Genomic DNA, 18,180 nt, shown 5'->3' with positions numbered 1-18,180 from the left:
GGAAACACTCCCATTTACCACTGCAACAAAAAGAATAAAATACCTAGGAATAAACCTACCTAGGGACACAGAAGACCTGTATGCAGAAAAGTATAAGACACTGATGAAAGAAATACAAACAATGGAGAAACAAACAATGATGAAAGATGATACAAACAGATGGAGAGATATACCATGTTCTTGGATGGGAAGAATCAATATTGTGAAAATGACTATACTACCCAAAGCAATCTACAGATTCAATGCAATCCCTATCAAATTACCAATGGCATTTTTACAGAACTAGAACAAAAAACAATCTTAAAATTTGTATGGAGACACAAGAGACCCCGAATAGCCAAAGCAGTCTTGAGGGAAAAAACACAGCTGGAGGAATAAGACTCCCTGACTTCAGACTATACTACAAAGCTACAGTAATCAAGACAATATGGTACGGGCACAAAAACAGAAATATAGATCAATGGAACAAGACAGAAAGCCCAGAGACAAACCCACGCACCTATGGTCAACTAATCTATGACAAAGGAGGCAAGCATACCCAATGGAGAAAAGACAGTCTCTTCAATAAGTGCTGCTGGGAAAACTGGACAGCTACATGTAAAAGAATGAAATTAGAACCCTCCCTAACACCATACACAAAAATAAACTCAAAATGGATTAGAGACCTAAATGTAAGACTGGACACTATAAAACTCTTAGAGGAAAACATAGGAAGAATGCTCTCTGACATAAATCACAGCAATATCTTTTGTGATCCACATCCTAGAGTAATGGAAATAAAACCAAAAATAAACAAATGGGACCTAATGAAACTTAAAAGCTTTTGCAAAGCACAGGAAACTACACACAAGACAAAAAGACAACTCTCAGAATGGGAGAAAATATTTGCAAACGAGTCAACAAACAAAGGATTAATCTCCAAAATATATGAACAGCTCATGCAGCTCAATGTTAAGAAAACAAACAACCCAATCCAAAAATGGGCAGAAGACTAAATAGACATTTCTCCAAAAAAGACATACAGATGGGCAAGCGGTACATGAAAAGCTGCTCCACATCACTAATTATTAGAGAAATGCAAATCAAAACTACAGTGAGGGATCCCCTCACACTGGTTAGAATGGGCATCATCAGAAAATCTAAAACAACAAATGCTGAAGAGGGTGTGGAGAAAAGGGAACCCTCTTGCACTCTTGGTGCGAATGTAAATTGATACAGCCGCTATGGAGAACAGTATGGAGGTTCCTTAAAAAACTAAAAATAGAATTACCATATGACCCAGCAATCCCACTACTGGGCATACACCCAGAGAAAACCATAATTCAAAAAGACACATGCACCCCAATGTTCACTGCAGCACTATTTACAATAGCCAGGTCATGGAAGCAACCTAAATGCCCATCGACAGATGATGGATAAAGAAGATGTGGTACATATATACAATGGAATATTACTCAGCCATATAAAGGAATGAAATTGGTTCATTTGTAGAGATGTGGATGGATCTAGAGACTGCCATACAGAGTGAAGTAAGTCAGAAAGTGAAAAACAAATACCGTATATTAACGCATATATGTGGAACCTAGAAAAATGGTACAGATGAACTGGTTTGCAGGGCAGAAATAGAGACACAGATGTATAGAACAAACATATGGACACCAAGGGGGGAAAGTGGTGGTGGGTGGGCGTGGGGGTTGGATGAATTGGGAGATCAGGATTGACATGTATACACTAATGTGTGTAAAATGGATAACTAATAAGAACCTGCTGTATAAAAAATAAATAAAATTCTAAAAATAAAAAAGGAACATTTATGTCCATGAATTTTAAGAATTAACATTGTAAAACATCCATATTATTCAAAGTAGTATACAGATTCAATGTAATCCCTATCAATAATATTCACTATTGTACTACCTGTAAATAGTCACTGTTCAATATTTTGATATTCCCTTCTGTATTTGTGCATTTGTGTGTGTGCTTATACACAGACTTATTTACATAATTAGGATTATTACACATTTAGTTTTCTCTTTATTTTGAATTTTATTTATTTTTTTATACAGCAGGTTCTTATTAGTTATCTATTTTATACACATCAGTGTATATGTGTCAATTTCAATCTCCCAATTCATCCCACCACCACCACCACCACCACTACCACCACCACTTTCCCCCCCTGGTGTCCATACATTTGTTCTCTACATCACACATTTAGTTTTCTTATTTCAATACATATTTATAAACACTTACTCTGTACTCACCCATCAGGTAAACATTTGGGAATACAAAAGAAATTAGAGTTCATGGCCAGAAGCAGATTTTTAAGGTATTAAATTAGATTGTAATAAGAAACTTAAGGTTGGAGTCAGGAGACAAACTAAAGGCAGTAATTTGTAGGAGATGAATTAATCAGTGTCCAGCCTCCCAGTGAAAAAGGCAATCCTAAAACTAGATATTCTTCACCCAATGACAATGTAAGAAAGATCTTACATACGCTCATTCAGTAAGAGGCTCTTAACATGCAATCCATTACAGACTGGTTGAACTTAGCACTCTGAATTTCTAGACCACTAAAGAAATACTTGCAAATTAACCATGGTTTCATAAAACTACTGCACTGATCTTTGGTTATTTTTTAAAGCCTTGTTTTGTAAATAGGACAGTGTGATAGAGTGAGTACACCTTTCTCATTTCTGAGACATAATTAATTTTTACAGTAATTAGTCACACAATCTGTACAAACCTCTGGGGTGAAATATACTGAAGTCAGTATCTTTGATTTCAAAACAATTAAAAAATATAGCTTTATGATTCAGTAAGAAACAAGATGTCTTGGCGAGAAAATGAACAGGAAAGAATATTGACAAGAAAAATGACCACAGTGTTTCTCTCAGCAATCACAGGGTAAAGAAATGGAATTACAGGCTAATTACCTAGTACTTCAAGCACGTAAAACATTTTGGAGCACATGAAAAATCAATGAGAAATATTAGTTCATTAGAGATTTAATGCACAGATTTGAAACTACGGCTTTCACTTGCAACATACAATCACAGTAGATAATAGTTACAGTATCAATGGGGCTCAACATTTTATTACTAACTTTACCTACACAGTAAACAATGCTGGTATTAATTAGAGATATTTATAAACAAAAGAAAATAACAAATGATATTAATCTAAAGAGGTAATCAACAAAATGTTAATTAAGTTGTCCCCAGCTCCTAGGAATTAGCATAACTAATTCTAAACTCAAGAGTTAGGAGAGCCAAATAGATAACTCTAGAGATATATGAAATGCTCGGTAAGTTTTCACAAAGACAAAAATGATTACAGTTAAATGTCACCAGAAAGATATCACTAGAAACAGCTCCCAATACAGTGTTTACTAGTCACACAGGCATTGAACCATAGCCAAGCAAATATCCAAAGTGAGTAATGGTAACAGCTTTAGTAATTATTTTCATGTGAATTCCTAAACTCAACCCAAAGTGTTTATATTCAATAACTGTCACATTTCTGAAGGAAAATCCAAAAATTTTGCTGTAAGCATTTTCTTATCTGTACAAAAAAAAAATAATGATGATGATACCATACACATCCATCATAATGGCTAAACTGAAAAAGACAAACACCAAGTGTTGGTGAAAATGTGGAACAGTCAGGATTCTTACATACTACTGATGAGAATATAAATTGAACCAACTTTCAAAACAGGTGGCATCTACTGAAGGTGAATTTATACTCTGTGACAGAACATTCTTTCTCCTAGATATTTAACCAAGAGAAATTAATGCATAGGTACAACAAATGAACATCCTAGAATGTTCAGAGGAGTATTATTTGTATTAGATCAAAACTGGAAATTACCCAAATATATATCAACAATGGAATGGATAGATTGTGATATATTCCTAAAAACTGAACTCAACACATGAATGAGGATGAATGATTTACAACTATGGGTAACAATGTGGCTGAGTCTCACAAATAACAATGCTGAACAAAAGAATCCAGACATTAAAGTGTGCGTGCTGTATGACTGCATTTATGTAAAGGACAGAATGAGCCAAAATAATCTATGTTTTTCGAGGCCGGGATATAAGGGTACCCTTTGTAACTGGAAGGTGGCCTGAAGAGGGTTTCTGGGGTCCTGGCAATGTATTGCCTCTCGATCTGGGTGTTGGTTACCTAGGATGTGTTGAGGTTGTGAAAATGTATTAAGCTGCAGGTTTATGTGTACTTTTCTGCATGTATATAATACTTCAGTGAAGAGTTTATAATAAAAGAAAAATTAATAATGATTCACAAAAGCCCTTTTCTAACCAAGCACATGCTTTTATTTATTAAGTTTAATTTAACTGAAATAAAGTTTCACTAATTAATTTCAAGAAATTCAACTATACACATAAAACTAAAGGGGACTCACGAGAAGACCAAAAAAAAAAAGATTTCCATGGTAAAAATTTACAATAACACTGGATAACACATCAGATAGATGGGAAAACAATAAATAAAATATACACTGATTTTTTTCAACTCTTAAAGTACCATAAATTATAAGATGCACCACTATGTTATGTGCCAATTAGAAAGGTAAAACACCTGTAATCGATCTGTGACATGCCACTGATTATAAAACAAATTCCATTAAAAACATTAAGTTTTTTTAAGTGTCTCTTATAATGGATAAGAAGTGTACCATAAACAAATAGTAATAACCGTGGGTACTCAGACTAGGAAAGGCTCCACACGGCAGGTATCCTCTGGGAAGGGGTTATCTATGAAGTGGGACAAAAAAAAAAAAAATGGTCTTTGAAGGGTATAAAGGAAAGAAGTTAAGAGCTGGAAGGTGAGGTTATTCCAGGTTAAGGAAGCTTTAGAAGAAGAAGTGCAGAGGCAGCAAAGTACCCAACTTTGCGTGGAGTTAGAGAAGAGATAGCCTAATTAGAGTAGGGAATGGAGTATTAGGAAATATCTGGAGATATATTTGGATGGCAAGGTGAGGCCAGATTATAGTAGGTTGGAATTCCAACAAAAACTGTTTGGATACCATTCAATTGGCAGTAACTGTCGGTTTTTACAGCAGCGACCAGATGTGATTAAAGTGATATTTGAGGAAGCTTATCTTACTGGATTGGGTGGGGGAAACTAGAAGTAGAGAAAGAAGAAATTATTGCAGTAATACAGGTGTGAAGTGATGAACACTTGGACTAGAGTGCTGACATTAGAAAATGCATTAAACAAAAATTTCCACAGTGTATCTTTATGATGCATTCCATATGTAAAACTAAGTTTGATGTTGTAGTAAGCACAACTTCCTAAAAGTAAACTACATGCTTTTCTTTTTTATAAGACATTTGACTTATGATTAGAAATTTGAACATGAGTTTGATTTATATTTTGTGCAAGTAAAAGAGTTACAATGAGAAATAAATATTCCCAACCTTCTCAAAGGAGATTCATTCAAGCTTCATCTCTTTAAGACCTGAAATTTCTAAACACCTAACTAAACAAACTATTGGGTATTTACCTACTTAACTACATATGTTGGATGCTTACTGCATTTAGATCATGAATGACTATTAGCTATTTAATAACTGCATAACTGGATTTCTCTTTCTCGTTCTCTCTCTCTATCTTGATCCCTTTTTCTCCTCTAGCTACTTTTCTTCCAACAGAACCTGCACAGCACAGGCTCTCAAGTGTTTATAATCCTTATACTAATAGTAAGACTTAGAATGTTTAGTAAAGTTCTTTGCTCAATGAAACAGGGAAAAATCTGTGTGGTCTTCTTCACTGAGTTATGCAAATAACGATTATCTGTCTTTAGACAGGATCTTAGGTACACAATAAGCATTTGGGCTTATTACTTAAAAAGGTAGATTTCCAATTGGTGAATCATTATAGAATAACTACAAAACTGTCAAGAGACTATTTTTAGATTAAATTTGGTGTAATCATTCACTTCACCCATAATGCTATGAAAAGCACAGTATTACCAACACAGCAAGAGAGACAAGTGGAATCATTTTTTCTCTTAGAAGTTTTATGGTTTGCAGGGTAGAAGACTGGCTGCTACCCCTCCTTTACTCGGAGTAGATATAATTAAAGGGGATAATGTGTCTGGAATTGGGAAGTAGAATTTCATATCTACTCATTCAAAATCTTCTGATTCATTTAGTTATAGGCATGTATTTGTGTTTATAAATCTTAATAACAGAGCAATAGGAGCAAAGCCTATACCTTAAGAGACCTAATTGAAAGGACAGAATATAGGAACACAGTCTTTTACTGTAGTGACATGTAGTATAATCATGCTGGCAATTTAGAAAAAAAGAAATACTTTGGTCACAACTTCAAAGTAAAAAGGTAGTTTTTAACATAGCTAATGATAAAAGACTTACTATTTACCTATGGAACATCATAATTTCAGAAAAGGATGGAATCAGATTATCTAGTTGTCTGCTTCAATTACGTCTCAAACTATCAAGAGAGATGGTGGTAAATGTTGCTTAATGATTTTTAAAAACTGTATAATCGTGGTCTTTATGTCTGCATGCATTTTTGAAAGTAAACTATGGTTATTCTCATTCTTCCCTGTATGAATTTGTTGAAATATTATCTACCCTTTTCTCTATATTCTCTATATATTTATGAAGTCCCTTAGTGATGTAACTACATTCTTAAGCATAATGAATATTTTCTAATATACTGAATTTATAATTCCTTCAGTAACTTTTGCTTCTCTGGAATTCCTCAAGTTTTTCACAGTTCTTCTGATGAACAAGGATTACTATCACACAAAATAGAAAATATAGGCTTATTCAAGGATGGCATTTCTCCATTGATTATCATAAACCATTCCTTAAGATTTACTAGTGTATATTACTTAACCATTAATGCTGAACTTTACAACACTTTAAAATTTTAGGTTTTCTGTCATTTATAAATCGCCTATTTTACCACTTAATATGTAGTAGTTTGCATCTGTCTCAGCAAAATCACTATTGTTGAATCTTTTAAAACAACAAATGCCATTTTTTGCAAGATGACCATTATACAACATGATGAAGTAAAACAGCTTTATCTGATTCTGAGGTATCATGCCCTTTGCAGTTTCCTCCATTTGGTCTCCATGAGCCTTCTATAAAAAATTCCCTGCAAAGTAGTATGTGCTTTCCAAAGCCGACACAACGTTTTATCGATGCGCTTAGTAACCTGTTTCAGACACTTTCAAATCAATTTTGTTTCATCAGGGAGTACCAAGCTAGAAATTACCCTCTCCAAAACAACTAAGACTACTAGACAATAGAGAGAATAACTTTTTAGAAAACAGAATCCAACAATAGCAAAGGATTGTGATTCTTAAAAGATGACAAATGAGAGAAGCCTAGGATTACTAGCTGGAGGCAATTTCTGCCCTGAAAATGAAATCGAATTGAGGACACAGAGATCTGAGTTTGGAGAGGCTGAAACAACTAGAATTTTAAGAAAAGAATTCTAGAGAAGAGAGACTTTTGAAAACAAAAAGATCCAGATATTTGCATAGGAGGCCTCTTGAGTCTTGTCTGAGTAACAATCTGTGCATGCCTGGGTAAACCACATGAGGACAAGACAGAACCACTTCTCACAAAAGAAAATTTTCTTGGGATAAGTAAGATAAAAATTCCTAGAGATCACACAGGACCAGTAATTATATGAGTTCTTTTTTGCCAGAGCAGAGAGACCTTGTTGAATTCATGGTGAAATCAGTACAGACAATAGAAGGGCCATCCCTTATATGTAGGACTAAATTACCCCTAGAATAATGGCATTTTTCACTCACTCTATTAGAGCTTAAATACAAGCCTCAAGGATCAACCTAATCCATAAGCAACTCAACTCCCTGTCATATAAAGTCCAATAATTCTTAAATGAAAACAACAATATCCAACACTTAATGATATAAAATTAACAATATCTAGCCTATAGTCCAAAATCACTAAACATACAAAGAAGCAGGAAAACATAAATCATAACTGGTCAACTGAAACAGACCGAGAAACGACAGAAATCATAAAACTAGCACACAATGATGTTAAAACAGAAGCTACAAATATACTCCATATGCTGAAGGATACAAAGGAAAACATGAACATAATGAGAAGAGAAATGAAAAATATAAACAAGAACTAAATGAAACTTCTAAAAAATGAAAAATACAATATCTGAAATGAAAAATACACTATATGGAATTAACAAAGGATCAGACACTGTAGAAGTAAAGAGAACCTAAAGAAATAGCAGTAGAATCTATTCAAAATGAAACACAGAGAGAAAAACTATTAAATAATACAAACAAAACTTCAGTATTCTGTGGGTTAATATCAAATGGTCTAAAATATATGTAATTGAAGTCCCAAAAGGAGAACAAGAACAGAAAAGTATATATAAAGATATAATGGTCAAAACGTTTCCAAATTTGATAAAAAACTGTGTATCCACAGATCCAAAAGGTTCAACAAGACACAAGCAAGGTAAACACCAAAAGAGCTACATAAATAAACTGATGAAAACAGGTGATAAAGAGAAAATATTAGCAACCAGAGAAAGGGGAACATTACCTACAGAGAAAGAAACCTAAGCGTGACTGCAGACTTCTCAGCAAAAACTAAGCAAGTCAGTGTTAGATGGAAAAAAGCAGTCAACTTAGAATTCCATATACAGTAAAAATAGGAAAGGCAAAAGGAGGAAGGAAGGGAGGAAGGGAGGAAGGGAGGAAGGAAGGGAGGGAGGGAGGGAGGGAGGGAGGAAGGGAGGAAGGAAGGAAGGAAGGAAGGAAGGAAGGAAGGAAGGAAGGAAGGAAGGAAGGAAGGAAGAAAAGCTGAGATACTTTGTCACCAGCAAACCTGCAGCACAAGAAATATTAAGGGAAGTACTTTGGGCACTAGGAAAAAAAATACCTGGTTGAAACGTGGACCTACTCAAAGAAATAAAGAGAGCCAAAGATGACATATCTAAAGGTAATTATAAAACACTATTTTAAAAACTTATTTAAAAGATAATTAGCAATTTAAAACATTGTACATTAGTAGCAATATATTATGGGTTTCATTAAATATGCAAAAAAAATTAATGACAAAAATAGCTCAATAGATGAAAGGAGAGAAATGAAAATATACTATTGTAAACATTATTTTATAATATGTGAAGTAATATTACTGAAGGTATATTATGATAAGTTAAAGTTGATATTAAACATTAAATCAACCACTAAAAATATAAAGCATTGAGCTGTAGTTAATAAGCCAACAGTGGAAGTTAAAGGAGCAATAAAAATATGTTCAATTAATGCAAAGGAAAACAGAAAAAAAGGTTTTAATGTAGCAAAGAACACATGGAACAAAAACAAAAACAGATAATGAGCTGATATATATAAGCCCGTGCATATTGATAATTATATTAAACATGTATGGTCCAAACACTCCAGTTTTTAAAAAGGGAGTATTACTCATGATACAAAAAGCAAGATGCAATCATTTGCTGTCTACAAGAAACACACTTTAAATATGAAGACACTGGTAGATGAAGTGCAAAAGAATGACAAAAAAGATGTATCGTATAAACATTAAACATAAGAAACCTGAAATTGTTTTATTAAAATAAGAAAAACTAGATTTCAGAATAAAAAACATTTCCAGAAATAAAAGAGAGTGTTCAACATGATACAGGGTCAACTCATCAAGAACACATAACAATTCTATATAAATATGCACCCAATAACAGAGCCTCAAAATACATGAAGCAAGACCTAACATAACTTAGAAGACAAATATACAATTAGATTTTAGCATTTCTCTTTTGATAACTGATAGAACAAGTGGACACAAAATCAGTAAGTATATAAATTTGAAAAACACTACCAAACAATTAAACATAATTGACATTTATAGAACACTCAACCTAAAAACAGAAAAATACACAATCTCAAGTGCAAAGATCCAAGTATGGATATTTGAAAATTAAACAAGATACTACCCAGGAAATCATGGATCAAAGAAGAAGGCACAAAAGAAATTAGAAAATGTTTTAAACAGTACAAATGAAAACACAATAGATTCTAATTCCTGGGGAGTCACTAAAACAGTGCTTTCAGAAACATTATAGCATTAAATGCTTACCTTAAAAAAATGTCAAAAAGGTCTCAAAGTAAAATAATGATCTAGGTTCCCAGACTGATCAGACAAAAGGTGCTTTGACCAAAATAAACACTGGAAGCACCCAACAGTCTGACAACAGAGAAATGGATAAATTGTGGTCTATTCATGAAATAGAATGCACTAAATAAAAAAGAATGAACTAATGTTACACACAAAAGCATAGATGAATCTAAAAAACATTAAATTAAGTGAAAAAACTAGACACAAAAGTTTCCATCTACATGAAATATTAGAGAAGACTAAGCCAATCAGGTGACAGAAAGCGAATCAGTGGCTGACAGGCTGAAAGGCAAACAACAAAATTGACTGGGATGGGGCATAAGGGAAGTTTTAAGGGTGATGGAAATGTTCTATAACATGATTGTGGTGGTGGTTACACAAGTGTATAAATTTGCCAAAATTCAACAAAAGGTACCCTAAATATGGTTGCACTTTAGTTTATGCAAACTCTACCTCAGTAATATTGGCTGAAACATATTATGTGAATATACAGCAGGTACAGAAATATGGTTAGTGTCATAAGAATGCAAAGATATATATACGTTATAAGCATGCTTTGTGTTCATATGGGGTAAAGTAGTAAATATATATGCATATATATGTATATAACTGTATGTGTGTATACTGTGATTCATTCTCTAATTCACTGTTCAGAAAGCATGTGATTGAAGTTCACAGGAGGATAAGATGCTCAAAGTGTTTAAGACAAAACCCCTGCCCTCAGGGGCTCGCCATCTGGCACCATAATAGAGATGAGAGAAACAGGAGAGTATGAGGAAAGGAAAGATTAATTCAAGTGGGCCCAAGGATTCAAAAAGCAGCTACGGAGAAAGAGAACTCAACTTTTTGTCATCTTTATAAATGGTCTCCCTCATCAACTATAAAACATACAGTTTTTTAGCCCCTGATTTTGCCAAATATGAGCGCAAATTTTCTTTTGATAACCACTGAGGAGTTGACATTATAAATAACTATTTCTTGTAGTTGAAGACTCAAGCTGATGCTAGCACTGACATAGACATCAGAGAAAAAAACATTCATAAAATCAACATCATTTGATATTTCAATCTCCAAAGCTAAATGTTATTTTTACCATTCTTTATATTCTAATTTCTGAATTGGGAAGAAGTGGCTCCCAGACCTGTGGTTTTCCATGAATGAATCCCAAATAATTTCAGTTTTAGTGGCAACTGACAACCGTATCAATGCTCCTCAATTTTTTTTTTTTTTGAAACAGCCTTATTTGTCAAATCAAGCCTTATGCAGAAAAAACACAGAAAACAGGTAAAGGCACAACTGTTCCAGTAGAAACTAGAGTGCAGTCCACTGCAGAGCCCCCAAGATCTACCCCAAACAAGCTCCAAGAAGCACAGTTTATGAGAAAAGAATCTAAAAAACAGTGGATATATGTATATGTATAACTGATTCACTTTGCTGTACAGCAGAAAGTAACACAACATTGTAAATCAACTATACTCCAATAAAAATTTTTAAAAATAAAATATAAGTTTTTAAAATATGATACAAGATTTAATTTTTTTCACAGATGGCCTTTATCAATTGTGAAAGTTTCTTCTATTTCTAATTTGCTGAGTTATCATGAATATATGTTGAAACTTATCAAATGCTTTTTTAAAATGTATTGAGATGATCATATGTTTTCTACTTTTTATTCTGTTAATATGTTGAGCTACACTGATTTTTTTTTAATGTTAAGTCAATCTGGCATTTCTGGGATAAATCACACGTAATCATAATGTAGTACCGTTTCGTATATTGCTGGATTCATTTTGCTACAATTTGTTAAGATATTTTTGTCTATGTCATAGAAAATGTTTCCTTGTAATTTTCCTTTCTCGTAATGTTTTTGCCTTGTTTTGATATCACAGTAATTCTGATTTTATTAAATGAATTGGGATATCTCCCTTTTCTACTATTTTCTGCAAAGAAAAAAAAAGAAGCACAGTTTAACTTCTTTGCTGCATAATCATAGAATAAAATTATAACAAAAAAACAACTCATTCATTTATTTGATACAGGCACAAAAACATTAATTTGCTTATTATTCTTCCAGGTAGGGAATAATAAGCTGTGGATGCCCCATTAGAGTTTATTCAATGAAGGGAGGCTCACAGAGTCTCTCCACGTGGGAGTCAGCTTTGCTTTGTTCCACAACTGCAAAAATCAATGTACACTTGAAAAGTCTTCTATGGTCAATAGAGCTAGCCAAGCATGTTTATGTGCCCTTTAAAATAACACTTAAATACTTATAGTCTAAAGAAAAAATAAGTTTAAACCTCTTGAAGTTATTCAGTCTGACAAACCTTCAAATATGTAGTGAGCGGTTTTCCATTAGGGTCCTAGTCTTTTCTACATCTGTTTAGGCTAGAAATTTCTAAAAGAACAGTTCTTTTGTGAAATTCTGAACTTCAACTTCCAGGCCCCAGCTAAAAGAGGAAGTATAAGGAATGAGTGAAATGAAGAAATACTATAAAACTTATGCAAATATTTTCGAAGCTGCAAAAGTATTCAGGGTAAGTTTGGAAAAATTACAAACTGGTTTTTATTTCATAAAAACTGACAGTTTCTATTGTGCTTACTTTGGAAACCTCTTCTGTAAATGAGCTTTTTTGTTTGATATTGCACCCTGAATTCATAAATGACATTTGTCTAAATCCACATACTGAGTATTGTTTTATAATACATTTCTAATAAAAAGTGAAGAACATTGCAAAAAAAAAAGCAACAACAAAAACCAAAAAATCCAGGAAGCCAGGATCAGAATACCTATTCTTGTGATAATTCTTCTACTACAAAATAATGGAAATTCAAGACAAGTTATTTATTTCCTAAAGAAGATACGAAAGTGAATTAAATTGACTAACAATCAAATTGGTCTTTTTGTCTGATATTTCCCTATCTGTAATTTTCTTAAATATATTGTGTAAGACAGTATTATGTCGTTAAAAACAGTAAAGTGTTAGGTATTACTGATGACTTTCTCCACCACAACAGACTATGCTAATGTAGATATTGCTACGAAAAGTTCATCTTTGTCATATATCAATTACCTCATATAAAGTACATCCATGTGACAAATTCTAACAGCACTATGATATCTCTGCATATTTACTTTTTTAACGCTATACTCTTTAGCGTTGGTTATCCTATCAGGAAAATAGAGAAGTCCAAAGCAGAGGGAAAAGTATATTCACTGGCAAGAACAATCTGAACAACTGAATCTGTGATGTACAAAGAAAACAACATCAACTGATGGACAGGTTGATTCAGAAGAATTAAGGAAGGGTTCAGAAGGGCTTCTGAAGGGTGGCAGAATATGGTACCTCCACATATGCTTCTTTGGCACAGCTGATTATTTTGAGAAAAAGCAGACACAGAAGAGGCTCTGAAAACAGAGTAGAGGCTACCCTTTTATAAGGGAAATTTACATTTATAAAGGAAATCTCCATTTGTAAGGGTGTCTCCCTCTCCACATCAGGAAGACAAAGATGACTCTAAGTCACAAGAAATTCCTCTGACTTAAATCTGCATAACAACCTTACCTTTTTTAACCTTGCTTTTCCTGGTCACCTGCCCAAAACTGCCTCCCCAGCCTTTCCTTCTTTTGACTTATCCTGAAAATAGTATTTAGGCCTGAGCTCTAAGCCATCTTGGAGAGCAACTAATTTTTTCCCCTGGGTATCTCCCATGTGTACATAAGGTATACATGTTAATAAACCTCGATTTGTTTTTCTCTTGTTAAATTGTCTTTTGTTACAAGGTTCAGCTGAGGCATAGAAGGGTAGAGGAAAATTTGTTTTCCTCTCCTCACCTCCAAGATCCCACTGAAGTAAGTTCCAGGTTTTTGGCAGAAAGGACTAATAGAGAGAGCCCTGGACACTAAGTCAGAGTACCTGGGTTCGACATCATCCTCTGACTTAGAATCAGCATCCCTGCTTAAATGAGATGTGACTAAATTTAGATACAGGTTCTCCCTGTGTGCAGTGAAACTACCAGCCAAACAATTCCTTTCTTCTTCAATTTTCTATAGCATAGAGTAGAAGACCTGAGATTTTATGTAAATGTGGAAATCCTGGGGATTTCTTCTAGTCCGAATCTCAATGTAATTCCACCATTTTAATTCTTCATTCAATCAGTCAACAGATATTTTAATATCTGCTGATATTAAGTTTCTGCTAGTTTACTATATGCTTGGCACTCTGGCAGGCAGCAGAAATATAAAAACAAAAGCAGTTCTTGCTCATGTGAAGTTTATAGCCTATTACAGTAGATACACTGTTATAATAATACAACATGATGATACAGTAAGAGAGGGACAAAGGACAGGCACCTAGCCCAAATTTGGGGATTCAGGGAGGTCCACTGACGGAAATCACTTCTAACACGAGATTGAAGGATGAATGGGAATTAGCCAGGTTAAGGGAGGATGAGGGATTGATGGCTATGGGTACAGAGTCTGGAAAGTTTTCTGGGAGGAAAGAACAGCCTGTCCAAAGTCTCAGATGACAAAACAAAATGCATCAGAGAAACTAAAACAAGTATATTCTCTAATCAAAACAGTATGGTACTGGCACAGAAACAGACACATAGATCAATGGAAAAGAGTAGAGAGCCCAGAAATAAACCCACACACTTAAGGGAAATTAATTTCAACGAAGGAGGCAAGAATATAAAATGGATAAAAGACAGTCTCTTCAATAAGTGGTGCTGGGAAAACTGGATAGCTGCATGTAAAAGAATCAAATTAGAATATTCTCTAACACCATATAAAAATAAACTCAAAATGGATTAGAGACCTAAATGTAAGACCGGAAACAATAAAACTCCTAGAGGAAAACATATGCAGAACAATCTTTGACAAAAATCGTAGCAATATTTTTTTGGATCTGTCTCCTAAAGAAAAGGAAATAAAAGCAAAACTAAGCAAACGGGACCTAATTAAACTTAAAAGCTTTTGCACTGCAAAGGAAACCATCAACAAAACAAAAAGACAACCTACTGAATAGAAAATATTGCAAATGATATGACTGAAAAGGAATTAGTATCCAACATATATAAACAGCTCACACAACTCAACATCAAAAAAACCCAATTAAAAGATGGCCAGAAGATCTGAATAGACATTTTTCCAAAGAGGAAATGTAGATGGCCAACAGGCACGTGAAAAGATGCTCAACGACGCTAATCATCAGAGAAATGCAAATCAAAACCACAGTGAGATATCACCTCACACCTGTCAGCATGGCTATCATCAAAAAGAACACAAACGACAAATGTTGGCAAGGATGTGGAGAAAAAGGAACTCTCCTACACTGTTGGTGGGAATGTAAATTGGTACAGCCACTGTGGAAATGAGATGGAGGTTTTTCAAAAAACTAAAAATAAAACTACCATATGACCCAGCAATTCCACTCCTGGGTATATATCTGAAAAAGGCAAAAACACTAATTCAAAAAGATACATATACCCCAATGTTCATAGCAGCATTATTTACAATTGCCAAGATATGGAAGCAACCTAAGTGTCCATCAATAGATGAATGGATAAAGAAGATGTGGTGTGTATACACACACACACACACACACACACACAATGGAATACTACTGAACCATAAAAAAGAATGAAATCTTGCCATTTGCAGCAACATGTATGGACTTGGAGGATATTATGCTAAGTGACATAAGTCAGACAGAGAAAGACAAATATTGTATGATATCACTTCTATATGGAATCTTAAAAAACAATAAACTAGTGAATATAACAAAAAAGAAGCAGAATCACAGATGTAGAGAACAAACAGAGTGGCTACCAGTAGGGAGAGGGCACAGGGGAGGGGCAAGATAGGAGGAGAGGATTAAGGGGTACAAACTATTATGTATAAAATGAGCTACAAGAATACATTGTACAACATGGGAGATACAGTTGATGTTTTATAATAACTGTCAATGCAGTGTAACCTTTAAAAATGGTGAATCACTACACTGTACACCTGTATAATGTTGTACATCAACCATACTTCAATTGAAAATAGGAAGAAGTACATTGTAACTGAACCCACATGGCTCACTCTACATTAAACCTAGTCATCCTCTAGGATTGAAGTCCCCTCAATTATCAGTCTCTTTTTGTTCTGTCACCCTCAATCTGTTCTATGCTTTCTTCCCATTAACTTTTCACTCATCTTTCTAGCCCAAAGCTTCCACTGTGATTTCTAAAAACTCCATTTCACTTATGGACTCCCTTACTTCCAGTCTTCACCAAAAATTCAAGGTACTTCCTAACCTCAAGGGAAATATGTCACTTAGGCTAGTTTCTTCTCCAATAACTTTCTTTAATGAAGGCTGTTCATTCTCCTGTACCCCATACATTTTAGAGACGTGAGGCAGCTTTCTCTTTCCTCACTACTGATTTCCCCGCCCTGAATAAAGCCCTGCTCCTTTGAAACCTACATCAATCCATCTTTATTGCTCTGTTGCTGCTGGTCCTTACTTATTGAAGACTTTGGCACCTGGCCTGCTGTCTTTCTCTCTATCCCAAGCCTTGTCACCACAGTGATTTCCACATTCACACAGATGACTTGTCCCCTGCTGACTCCTGGTCTCCTATAACCACATCACTACTTCATTTCAGCCACAAACCCCCAGAGACACATCATGGGACTGGCTATCAACTAGGGCAGCTCCAGACATCTTACTTCCTCACCACAGGCTCTAAATCCTTCAGTCTCTATACTTAGTTGCTCTCTCTAAAACCATTTTGCACCATGAGAATGTGTACTACATCTATTTTCGCTTAAAATTGAATCCTTAAAGCCTAACATATAGTAGGTAGGCCTCAACATTGTTTGTTGAATGAATAAATGAGTGAAGTGAATAAAGCAAAGAATGAAGATATAAATAAATAAGAGAATGACAGACGAGTAAAAATGACCCATGGCCACAGACTAAATGAGCCATGAGGTGAGGAAAGCATGCACTGACTGGGAAGGCTAGTATGAAAATATAATGGAAAGCATTTTAATAACTGACTGAATGTGAACAGCAAAGGAAGGGAAAGTGTCAAGGATGACTCAGGCCACCTGGGCTGGGATGACTGCAAGAAGTGTGGTAGGGCTTCCCTGGTGGCGCAGTGGTTGACAGTTCCCCTTCCGATGCAGGGGACACGGGTTCGTGCCCCGGTCCGGGAAGATCCCACATGCCGCGGAGTGGCTGGGCCCGTGAGCCATGGCCGCTGAGCCTGCGCGTCCGGAGCCTGTGCTCCGCAATGGGCGAGGCCACAACAGTGAGTGTGAGGCATGCGTACCACAAAAAAAAAAAAAAAAAAAACCAAGAGAAAGAGTATGTTCAGAGGCTAGGCAAGGTTGGAACACAGACACTTAGAATAACAGGAGGAAGAAGTACCAGTAAAGGAGACAGAGAAGGAACAGAGATTCACTGGGAAAGAACATCAATCATATCATGGATGCTCAGGGCAAGAGGGTTGCAAAAAAAGCAAAAACGATCAGCAGTGTCACCTTTTACAAAGAATGAGGACAGAGGCTACAGTCTTGGATTACATGAAAAGAACAGTTCTAACTGGGTACAGAGAGTGAAAATTAGATGCCAGAATAAATAGGTAGGAGGGGACAAAAGAAGTAATTATCCCTCAAGAACGAAGAAGCAAAATTTAGAAGGTGAAGTTTGGGTCTTGATTTTGCTTTTGGATAAGCAAGACTTGATCCCTCTCCTCTTAGATTCCAGAATCTGGCATCTTTAGACACTAGGTCTAGGTGTGATTCATCCTTGCATCCCCATAGCTCACAGCATAGAGCCTTGTCTATAAACCTGGTCTGTAAATATATTGAGTGCATTTGAAATTTTCTTTTTTGAGTGAAAATGCCTTCACTGCTTTTGTTTTTAAAATAATACATACTCATTATTTTAAAAATCAAGAAAGCACATAAAGCAAAAAAATA

General features: G+C 34.9%; 1 protein-coding gene across 1 annotated transcript in view; it reads right to left on the bottom strand.

Moving 5' to 3' along the window:
• HMCN1 (hemicentin 1) overlaps nt 1–18,180 on the bottom strand; it is a 519,661-nt gene that overhangs the window by 359,379 nt on the left and 142,102 nt on the right. The gene's annotated exons all lie outside the window — the stretch shown is intronic.

This window comes from Phocoena phocoena, chromosome 1 (genome assembly GCF_963924675.1).
Source record: "Phocoena phocoena chromosome 1, mPhoPho1.1, whole genome shotgun sequence".
NCBI lineage: Eukaryota > Metazoa > Chordata > Mammalia > Artiodactyla > Phocoenidae > Phocoena > Phocoena phocoena.
Note: the sequence above shows the minus strand (reverse complement) of the source record. Positions and strands in the feature narration are given on the sequence as shown.